The 10,671-nt window shown below is 45.4% G+C and overlaps 1 long non-coding RNA gene across 1 annotated transcript; it reads right to left on the reverse strand.

Annotated features, from left to right (window-relative positions):
* Positions 1 to 8,963: 8,963 nt before the first annotated feature.
* LOC145420614 (uncharacterized) lies at positions 8,964 to 10,244 on the reverse strand. The gene is made up of 3 exons (XR_013901936.1): positions 10,067 to 10,244; positions 9,494 to 9,623; positions 8,964 to 9,351 (listed from the first exon to the last, which is right to left on the reverse strand). It is a non-coding gene; the product is annotated as an uncharacterized LOC145420614 (long non-coding RNA).
* Positions 10,245 to 10,671: the final 427 nt, after the last annotated feature.

The following is a 10,671-nucleotide window of genomic DNA, read 5'->3' on the forward strand; positions in this document are numbered from 1 at the left end:
GATGGTGTCTGTTTGTGCTCTACAGAATCAGAGTTAAGCCTCTCCTCGCCGACCTGCTCTCAGAACAGAAAACTGGCCTTTGTTCTGGGCTCTGAACTTTTACCAGGAAGTTGCTTTTAGGGGCCACAAGGGGGCATCAAAACCCACAATTTCAGCTATGATTTTAAAGCTGAACTGTAAAATATCCTGTTTTCAAAAAGTAGTCCAAAGTGTTATTGTTTATTTTCTAATGATTGTGTGTCATATTTAAAAAGAAATAAGGCACTTATTAGCATAGTGGGACATAGTAAACAAGTACAGTAAGTGCAAACAAAAAATAAAACTGACTTGAATTGTAGAAAGCTCAGACTGACTTTACAAAGACTGACCTTTGTATTTGTTACAGAGGAATTTCTTACTTACAGGCGGCAAAGTCAGCAGTGTGGTTGAACCTTTAGAAAGAGAATTTCACAGTGAGATTAGAGCTATAATTAATTAATTGTAAATTAATTGTTAGTGGCAGATACTTACCCCCTTCAACTTTAACAGATTGTGAGGCCATTGTTAGGTTTCCACGAACAATGTGAGCAGATACAGTGACCGGTGAAGGGATCAGGATGGTGACTGATATAGATGTTGGGATTCCATGTTGGAGGGCTTTGGGAGCAAGGAGCAGGTAGGAGGGCTGAGGGTGGGGGCTGAGGAAAAAACCCATAATATATAAATATATTTGTTTACACCAAAAAAAAACATCATTAAGAATAACAAGTTGGTGTAGAAAACCTGAAAGGGCGAATGGAAACAGAAACCTTCCCCACTGTGAACATTTATTATTTTATTGGAACTAATTTATTATAAAAATATGTACTTACATTAGTTTAAATCTATATCTTTTAATCAACTTGTGCAAAAATGACTGTAAGGCAATAAAACATGTTTGTAAAAATAATGAAAAATCAGCTTAGATTCAATGAATTTTTAACACCACTCCTGCAGTTTTGAACTGACTTTTTATTTTCTAAAATGTAGGAAAATATATTTAAAAACTGTAGATACACAGATGAGCAGAAGAGGAAAAACACTCATGAAGAAGCAGTTTAAACTGTCCAGGTGAGTCCTGTAGTTCAGCCTGTGTGCTTACCCGTTTGTGGTTTTCTGGGCGGCGGTGAGAACGATGAGGCTGAAAATGCCCCACACCTGGAGACGCTCCATTTGTATCAATGAAATTCACTCCAGAGAGCTTCTCTCAGTACTGAAAGCAGGTAATATCAGTTTTTGCCTTCATACCTGCAGACAGTAACCACACCCACCTCCTACTTCTCATCATCATCATCATCCGATATCACCTGAAGAATTGAACCAGGATCGGTTTACCTGAATCCCACTGGGAGGCTTTTATTTCTTGTGCTCTGATTCAGGTCATAATGAGAGTAGAAACACATAAACAGGCAAATATTGACAGCAACAGTAGTACAGCATACCTCTCCTGTATATATATTTTTGTATCACCAGGGGCATCTAGTATCTGAACAGAGTCAACCCAAGACCAATGATTGGACAATTAGTTCACTACAGTTGTACCTGGAGGAAGGATTGTCGTCTCCTCTCCAGAAAAAACTGGCAGAACTGATCATCAGGTTTTACATTCTGGGAACCAGACCTGTAAGTGATCACAAAGTTAAAGCAGGTGAAGAAGAAAGCCCACCTGGTGTGTCTAGTGTTCAGTCATTTGGTGGCTTTGAGTTGAGCGAGGTTTATGTTTTTTGTTTCTGACCAAATTATTAATGGATCCTCGGCTCCCTCAAGCCAGCGTTTCTGCTCTTTGAGCTCCAGTTTCCAACAGTTTCCAGTCACTGTTGTCAGTGTTGCATTTAGCTGGGGAGAGACATGAGAAGCAGGAAAAAGGATGCATTTGCTCTCCTTTGTACTGAGATTAACTTGTGCAAATTTTAACCACGTGAAAAAAAATTACTCATAACCATCTCACAGACATAACATTATGTACAGCTACTTTCATTATCATTTTTTTTACTCTTTTTCTCCAATTGATCCGCGTTATGTTCAGTAATAACTTCTTACAGTAATAAGTCCTACCACTAATTAATCTTTCAATCTTAAATATGATCAACCTCTCTCTAATAATTGGCTATGTACCACAGGCCTTCAAGCTAGCAGTAGTTAAACCGTTACTTAAACAGTCATCACTTGATCCAGAACTCTTAGGTAATTATAAGACAATCTCCAAACTTCCTTTTTGCTTAAAAATTCTTGATTGTCATTTATTATCTTACTAATATCATTTTAAATTATTGGATGTAACCTTAAAGCAAGGTTTAAATCAAGCCTGATGTTGTCACACACATTAAGGAATTAATCGCACTCTTATTAATTTAACACTGATATGAGATCAGTACTCGGTATCAGCAGATATCTTAAGCCAGAATATCTGTCAGAACTGGAAAAAGTTGCATTGAAGCAGCTTGTTGAGTCTCAGCTGATGGCAGTGTAGCACTTTGATCTGCTTTTTAAATGAGAAATACAAATGATCTGACTTGGCTTGTTTCTCAATTACTGATCAGACTAAATAAATAAGGAATACAATGGTGTGAAAAAGTGTTTGCCCAGTGCAAAAACAAACACTTTATCCTGAAAAAGAAGGAAATTTGAACAACAGACAGAACTGGAGAAGACTCTTGATTAAGAGGTGAAATGTTTTCACAGAAACTGGCCAGTTGTCACAAAAAACTGTTTTTCCTAGGAAAAGGTCTAATGTTTTGCTTACCATCAAACTTGGATGATTCACTGATCATTGGCACAAATTCCAATTGTAATGGGAATCAGACACAGTGACTGAATTCCCACCAATAAGGGAACAAGTGGAGGTTTCTACACAAAGATCCTTTCTTACTGAACTGCAGCTCTCACACTTTAAGTTTTTGACACGGCCATGTGATCTTGCAGGGCTGCCGTGGTCCTTATGAAGATAGTACAAGAGCTCACATTCATTACAACTACAGGCCTCACTTAGTGAAAGTCAGTGTTCATGACTCCACCATAACATGGCCATAAAATGGCCTGCATGGCAGAGCTTCAAGATAAAAACCACTGCCACACACACACACACACACACACACACACACACACACACACACACACACACACACACACACACACATATATACTGTGTATATATATATATATAGAATAGGAAATCAGGAAGGGAGCAAACACTTTTCACACCATTGTATTTGGAAACTATAGGACTGAGAGATGGCTGTGACCAAATCAGCAGCTGTCCAAGTCTCCATGTGACTCTTGTTGTTATAGTAACAGCTGTGAAAGCTTTACCGATCTGGACTCTGTCAGGGTTGATGTCAAACACACTGATGCGCCCAACACTCCAGGAGCCATTGACCAGCAGCACGATGTTGGCTTTTGCTGTTGTATTACACTGAGCACATGCAAGAAGACAGTGGTGTTGGAAGGAGTCGAGGTTAGCGAGACACCTGATGCACAACAGATACCTGACATGAGGGCCTGTTTGGTCTTATTTGGACTGTTTATGGGTGAGAAAAGTGAGAAAAAGTGAAAGGAAATGCATCAGGAGGAGAGACAAGTGAGGAGTAGGAGTACATCACAACAACTCGCCCACTCACAGGAAGTGTGAGAGCTGTGGTTCAGTAAGAAAGGATCTTTGTGTAGGAACCTCCACTTGTTTCCTGATTGGTGGGGAGTCAGTCACTGTATCTGCTTCCCACTAAAACAGGAACATCTGCCAGGATCACCGCGTCATCAGGAGTCTGATGAGAAGCATAACATGAGACTTTTTCCTAGGAAAAAGTGTAAGTGTAAACAGAGCTCTTTGACACACTACAGTAAAGGGAAATATCCACTTTCGCATGACTAAAGACCCCTTTATCCAGCATCCAGCAAGATATCCCATATGGAAAAGAAATAGTAAAAACTTATTAAAGACTTGCATAAGATGTGGCCTACTTCATATAGTGAATCATATAAGGCTTATATGATTAACTCATGAAAGTGGCCACTTTCTCATTACTTTCATATATTGTTTTAGTAACTATCCAAAACATGCAAGTTTCATTTATATAATTTTTCAAGGGATCTTACATCTGTTTTCACTCTTGTATGCTTTTCGCAGTTTTCACAGTTTCACACAAGACAGATACAAACTTTACGAGATTTATATATATGTTTTCCATATGGGATGCATTTATGGTGATACCAGTAAAGCTAAGTGCTGGCGTGGCTGCTTCCAAATGGGTAGTTATGTGACACATGAGTTAATCAGTTGGTCAATTTCTAGACGTTAATCGACACTTCAGAACATTTTACTATGTTCTGCATGACACTCCAAATGACTCCAAATGAGAAGACAGAGGTGAGGGAACTCGAGCCATGCATTCCTAAATAATGTCTCTGTGAGGAGAAAATTGTTTAGAAGATAAAGAAACTCACAACTCAGATATCTATTTTTTACATGCGCATGGGCGGTCACGGTCCGATCTGCTCTGCACCAAGTGTGCACAACAGATGTGACACAGGGAAACCGCCCAGGGCTTTCAGAGCATCCTTTATTTATACTTCAAATGAGCTTTCAAGGAAGTAGGAGTGGCATGTTCAGAATACAAAAACATTTCCATAAAAGGAGAAAACTGTTCACTTGTCTGCTGAAACAGGAGGTAGCTTGGTATGTATAGAAATTCAGACATTCCCATAAAAGGAGAGAGAGACCGTTAGCTTGTCTGTTAACACAGGAGGTAGTATCATATGTCACCCCATTCTTCTACACATATGGCTTCACTCTCTTTTCCTGTGGTGGTTCCAATTCACAAGCTCTTCTTCCTTTAAATGAAGCTACAACTAAACATAATTCACAAAATTAAAAATCTTTCATCAGTCTCCTAATCTAAGGACCTTGGAGAGAAAGAGGCTGGACTTTTTGTGAAGGCGTTTCTCCTCTCATCCCAGGGCCTTGTCAGTTCTGTCTTCTAATCATAATCATTTGTTCAAATTTCCTTCTTTTTCAAGATAAAAATGTAATTTATTTACACAGTATACACAGAATATTTTCCCACAATATTTCTTATTTTCCGCTGACCATAACTGAGGTAAGTGAGGCCTGCAGTTCTTTGGATTTTATTCTTTGGATGTCGTCCCAGTTCAGCCTCCTTTCAAGTGGGAAGAGTCTCCACACGATCTGCTACTTAACGGGGCGGGGGGTGCTGCTACTAGCTCTGCCTGCCCCAGTTCTTACGACATCCAGAGGTGGATGGACAAAAGAGTAGAGGTGGGAAGTTCTTGAAATTATAATGTTTTGAATTGGTTTGATGATTTGAAGGTAACATTGGTTTCATATTTTACTGCAATAACATTTTATTATACTCAAATTAGAGCCTTATGAAAAGGACACCGAGGGAACAGTTTACCCTGCCCAGGATAGGGTTACCGGGGCCTCGCCCTGGAGCCAGGCCCGGGGAGGGTGCCCGAGGGCGAGCGTCTGGTGGCCGGGCCTTAGTCCATGGGGCGCGGCCGGGCACAGCCCGAAGAGGAGACATGGGCCCATCCTCCCGCAGGCCCACCACCCGCAGGAGGCGCCATAGGGGTCGGGTGCATTGTGTGCCGGGTGGCGGCCAGGAGCGGAGGCCCTGGCGGACTGACCCCCGGCTGCCAAGACTGGCAATAGGGACATGGAATGTCACCTCTCTGGTGGGGAAGGAGCCTGAGTTAGTGCGTGAGGTTGAGAGGTACCGGCTAGATATAGTCGGGCTCACCTCAACACATGGCTTGGGCTCTGGAACCAGTCTCCTGGAGAGGGGCTGGACTCTGTCTCAGTCTGGAGTTGCCCTTGGTGAGAGGCGGCGGGCTGGGGTGGGTATCCTAATATCCCCTCGGCTTGCTGCCGGTACGTTGGGGTTTTTCCCGGTGGACGAGAGGGTTTGTTCCCTGCGCCTTAGGGTCGGGGAACGGGTCCTGACTGTCATCTGCGCTTATGCGCCGAGTGGCAGTTCAGAGTACCCAGCCTTCTTAGAGTCCCTGGGGGTGCTGGAGGGTGCTCCACCTGGAGACTCTGTTGTCCTGCTGGGAGACTTCAATGCTCACGTGGGTAACGACAGCGAGACCTGGAGGGGCGTGATTGGGAGGAACGGCCTCCCTGATCTGAACCCGAGCGGTGCTCTGTTATTGGACTTCTGTGCTAATCACAGTTTGGCCATAACGAACACCCTGTTCAAACATAAGAGTGTCCATAAGTGCACGTGGCACCAGGACGCTCTAGGCCGTAGGTCGATGATCGACTTTGTAATCGTATCAGCAGACCTGCGACCATATGTTCTGGACACTCGGGTAAAGAGAGGGGCTGAGCTGTCAACTGATCACCACCTGGTGGTGAGTTGGATCAGGTGGCGGGGGAAGACGCTGGACAGACCTGGTGCACCTAAACGCGTAGTGAGGGTGTGCTGGGAACGTCTAGCAGAGGCCCCAGTCCGCGAGATCTTCAACGCACACCTCCGGCAGAGCTTCAACAGCATTCCGAGGGAGACTGGGGACATTGAGTCCGAATGGACCATGTTCAGCGTCTCCATTGCCGAAGCTGCTGCATTGAGCTGCGGCCGCAAGGTGGTTGGTGCCTGCCGTGGTGGTAATCCCCGAACCAAATGGTGGACACCAGAGGTGAAGGGAGCCACTAGGCTGAAGAAGGAGTCCTATCGGGCTTGGTTAGCCTGTGGGACTCCGGAGGCAGCCGACAGGTATCGACAGGCCAAGCGGAATGCGGCTCGGGCAGTGGCTGAAGCAAAAACTCGGGTGTGGGAGGAGTTCGGAGAGGCCATGGAAAAAGACTTTCGGACTGCCTCGAAGAGATTCTGGCAAACCGTCAGACGTCTCAGGAGGGGAAAGCGGTGCTCTACCTGCACTGTGTATAGTGCTGGCGGAGCGCTGCTGACGTCGACTGAGAAAATTGTCAGGCGGTGGAAGGAATACTTCAAGGACCTCCTTAATCCCACTGACACGTCTTCCGAGGAGGAAGCAGAGTCTGGGGATGAGGGGAATGACCCGCCAATTTCCGGGGGCGAGGTCACTGAGGCAGTTAAACAACTCCTTGGTGGCAGAGCCCCTGGTGTTGATGAGGTCCGCCCCGAGTTCCTGAAGGCTCTGGATGTTGTAGGGCTGTCTTGGTTGACACGCCTCTGCAATGTTGCGTGGAGATCAGGGGCAGTACCTGTGGACTGGCAGACCGGGGTGGTGGTCCCCATCTTTAAGAAAGGGGACCGGAGGGTGTGTTCCAACTACAGGGGGATCACACTCCTCAGCCTCCCTGGGAAAGTCTATGCCAGGGTTCTGGAAAGGAGAGTTCGTCCGTTAGTCGAACCTCGGATACAGGAGGAACAATGCGGTTTTCGTCCTGGTCGCGAAACACTGGACCAGCTCTTTATCCTCTCCAGGATACTTGAGGGTGCATGGGAGTTTGCCCAACCAGTCTACATGTGTTTTGTGGACTTGGAGAAGGCATTCGACCGTGTCCCTCGGGGTGTCCTGTGGGAGGTGTTGCGGGAATATGGGGTGTCTGGCCCATTGCTACGGGCCATTCGATCCCTATACAACCGTTGCAAGAGCTTGGTTCGCATTGCCGGCAATAAGTCGGACTCGTTCCCGGTGGGTGATGGGCTCCGCCAGGGCTGCCCTTTGTCTCCGGTTCTGTTCATAATTTTTATGGACAGGATTTCTAGGCGCAGCCAAGTGGCGGAGGGCTTTCACTTTGGTGGCCTCAGAATCTCATCTCTGATTTTTGCAGATGATGTGGTTCTGTTGGCTTCATCGGGTGAGGGCCTCCAGCTCGCACTGGAACGGTTCGCAGCCGAGTGTGAAGCAGCGGGAATGAGGATCAGCACCTCCAAATCTGAGGCCATGGTTCTCAGCCGGAAAAGGGTGGAGTGCCCACTCCGGGTCGGGGATGAGTTCCTGCCCCAAGTGGAGGAGTTCAAGTATCTCGGGGTCTTGTTCGCGAGTGATGGGGAGAAGGGAGCCGGAGATCGACAGACGGATTGGGGCTGCAGCTGCAGTAAGGCGGACGCTGCACTGGTCCGTCATGGTGAAGAGGGAGCTGAGTGTAAAAGCGAAGCTCTCAATTTACCGGTCGATCTACGTCCCTACCCTCACCTATGGCCACGAGCTGTGGGTAGTGACCGAAAGAACGAGATCGCGGATACAAGCGGCAGAAATGAGCTTCCTCCGAAGGGTGGCTGGCCTCTCCCTTAGAGATAGGGTGAGAAGTTTGGCCATCCGGGAGGGGCTCAGAGTAGAGCAGCTGCTGCTCCACATCGAAAGGAGCCAGCTGAGGTGGTTCGGGCATCTGACAAGGATGCCCCCTGGGCGCCTCCTGGGTGAGGTGTTCCAGGCATGTCCCACCGGGAGGAGGCCCCGGGGCAGACCCAGGACACGCTGGAGAGATTATATCTCTCGGCTGGCCTGGGAACGCCTTGGTATTCCCCCAGATAAGCTGGAGGAGGTGGCTGGGGAGAGGGAGGTCTGGGCCTCTTTGCTTAGGCTGCTGCCCCCGCGACCTGGCCCCGGACAAAGCGGATGAGGATGGATGGATGGATGGATATACTCAAATTAAACTGTTATATTTCAAGACCATGGACAGCGAACATGGTTTTCACTGTGATCTCCAACATGACTGTTTTTAAAGGTGGAACTACACAGTTTCAGCTACACTTCGACAATACATAAGATGTCACGGAGATCGTGCATTGCACTTGTCAGATTAGGCTCATCACACTGAAATGAATTGACTGCGCTTTTTAAACACACCTGAAAAATTAACCACACCTATCAACGCTATTGTGCGGATTGTACTCACACACTAGTTTAGTTGGAAACAGCAGCTCAGTTTTGTGGACTCACACATTTTACCTTTATCCACCAACAGTCAGCCATTCTACACACAAAGAGCCACAAACTGGTTTGTTGATCATGGGAGCCATGTTGTTTTTATTGATCCTCGGATCAACATAAAGAGAGTACATGAAGTAACTGCAATGTAGTCACATTTATAAACAATTTGAGTCTGAGTGCTCGCACCATGCAAACTCCACAAAGGATGAAACCAGGAGCTGGAATCAGGAATCTTATTGCTGTGAGACAGAAGTGTTAACCATGGTGGTGAAGCAGTTAGCACTGATCATAATGATCCTAAAAACACTGAAATAAAGATATGAACACGCAGACCGACACAGATGGAGTATTTTCAAGTGGCTGACTGGTTTTGGGGGAGTGGAAACGACTGAAGAAGAGGAGTTAAACTTTCTTCTGAATGATGCCCCCACCGCTCAAATGACACCTATCCATCTCCTGAAAGGAAGAGTTCAAAGACGAAGATAGAACTAGTTTGTCGTGCACATGGTAACCTGAACATCAAACATAGTGTCCATGCACTAAATAAAATGATGAATTTTTTTTGTTCTTTAATTTTTGTAGAAGAGGAAACACTCACGGGTGGTCTCGGTGCCCCTGAGAGGCTCGCTGCTCCGCTCGCCCACCACAGCATAAACATTGATGACGTACTCAGTCAGAGGGTTTAGATTTTCCAGCACTACAGTGGTCACTGATCCCTCGACTTGCAGCTGAAACGATAAAGCAATGGTTCTTATTCTGTTGACCAGTGAACGAGTAAATGACAGGTGGATTTGATCAAAACCAAAGAATACTTCAAACCAACAGTTGGACTCACTTTTGGGATTTTGTGAGTGTCACAGTTCTGGGTCTTCAACACGGTTTTCAGTTCTGCATTAATTTTCTGTTTCTTATTGTGTGGCATTGGCCACTTTCTGGGCCAGGTTCTGTTCATAAGTTTCTGAAATGTAAAACTCTAGACTCAATGAGTCTTATGCAGCATTTTTATACACTGTTTATGCTCTGATGGGTGTATATTTTTATATTTGGGTTGTCACAAATAAATGAAATGAGAGTTTTGCCATCAGTATGAATTACATGTATTCTGATGGTGGGAGCTAAAAGCCTCTGGTCTCTGGTTACAAAATAACATAAAGGGGAGAGCTCATCTCACCTCCTTGGGGGGTCCTCCGGGTGCTATCGAGTAAGTGACGCGAAACTGGTCCACGGTGCCGTCAGGTGGAGTCCAGGTGGTGCGGAAGGAGCTCTGTTTCACCTCTGAGGTCACCAGGTTGGTTGGTGCCCCCAGTGGCTCATCGTCTGAATAAGAGACAGAGCACAGAGAATGGAATCCATCATGTTGACATCAAACGATGCAACATATCACATATCCTTTTATCATTCAGCTAAGCTAAGAGGATAATCTTCTGTTTTCAGTGCAGAATTGATTTGTGAATAACAAAAACAAAGTAATTTCTATTTCCTGTGTGTCATGTGTCGTCAGTTTCATTGCTGAAACAGGGTAAACGCTGCTGTGCCAATGAGTGCTTAATCTTTAAAGCCTGAACCATGAAATAATTGTAAGAATTTTCCATTTCTTTTGAAAATACAGTTTTTTTTAAAGCCTCTGATGAATCGGACTGGACAGCCGGAGAAAAGCAGCCAATGTATGAAGAAAAACTTGGAAAGTCCTGAAGAACGCATGGAAAGCTATTGCTAAAAACCACTTTAACAAATTATAAGAGTCAGGTTCCCCAGAAGGAAATCTAAAGGTATAAG

Source organism: Astatotilapia calliptera, chromosome 15 (genome assembly GCF_964374335.1).
Source record: "Astatotilapia calliptera chromosome 15, fAstCal68.1, whole genome shotgun sequence".
NCBI lineage: Eukaryota > Metazoa > Chordata > Actinopteri > Cichliformes > Cichlidae > Astatotilapia > Astatotilapia calliptera.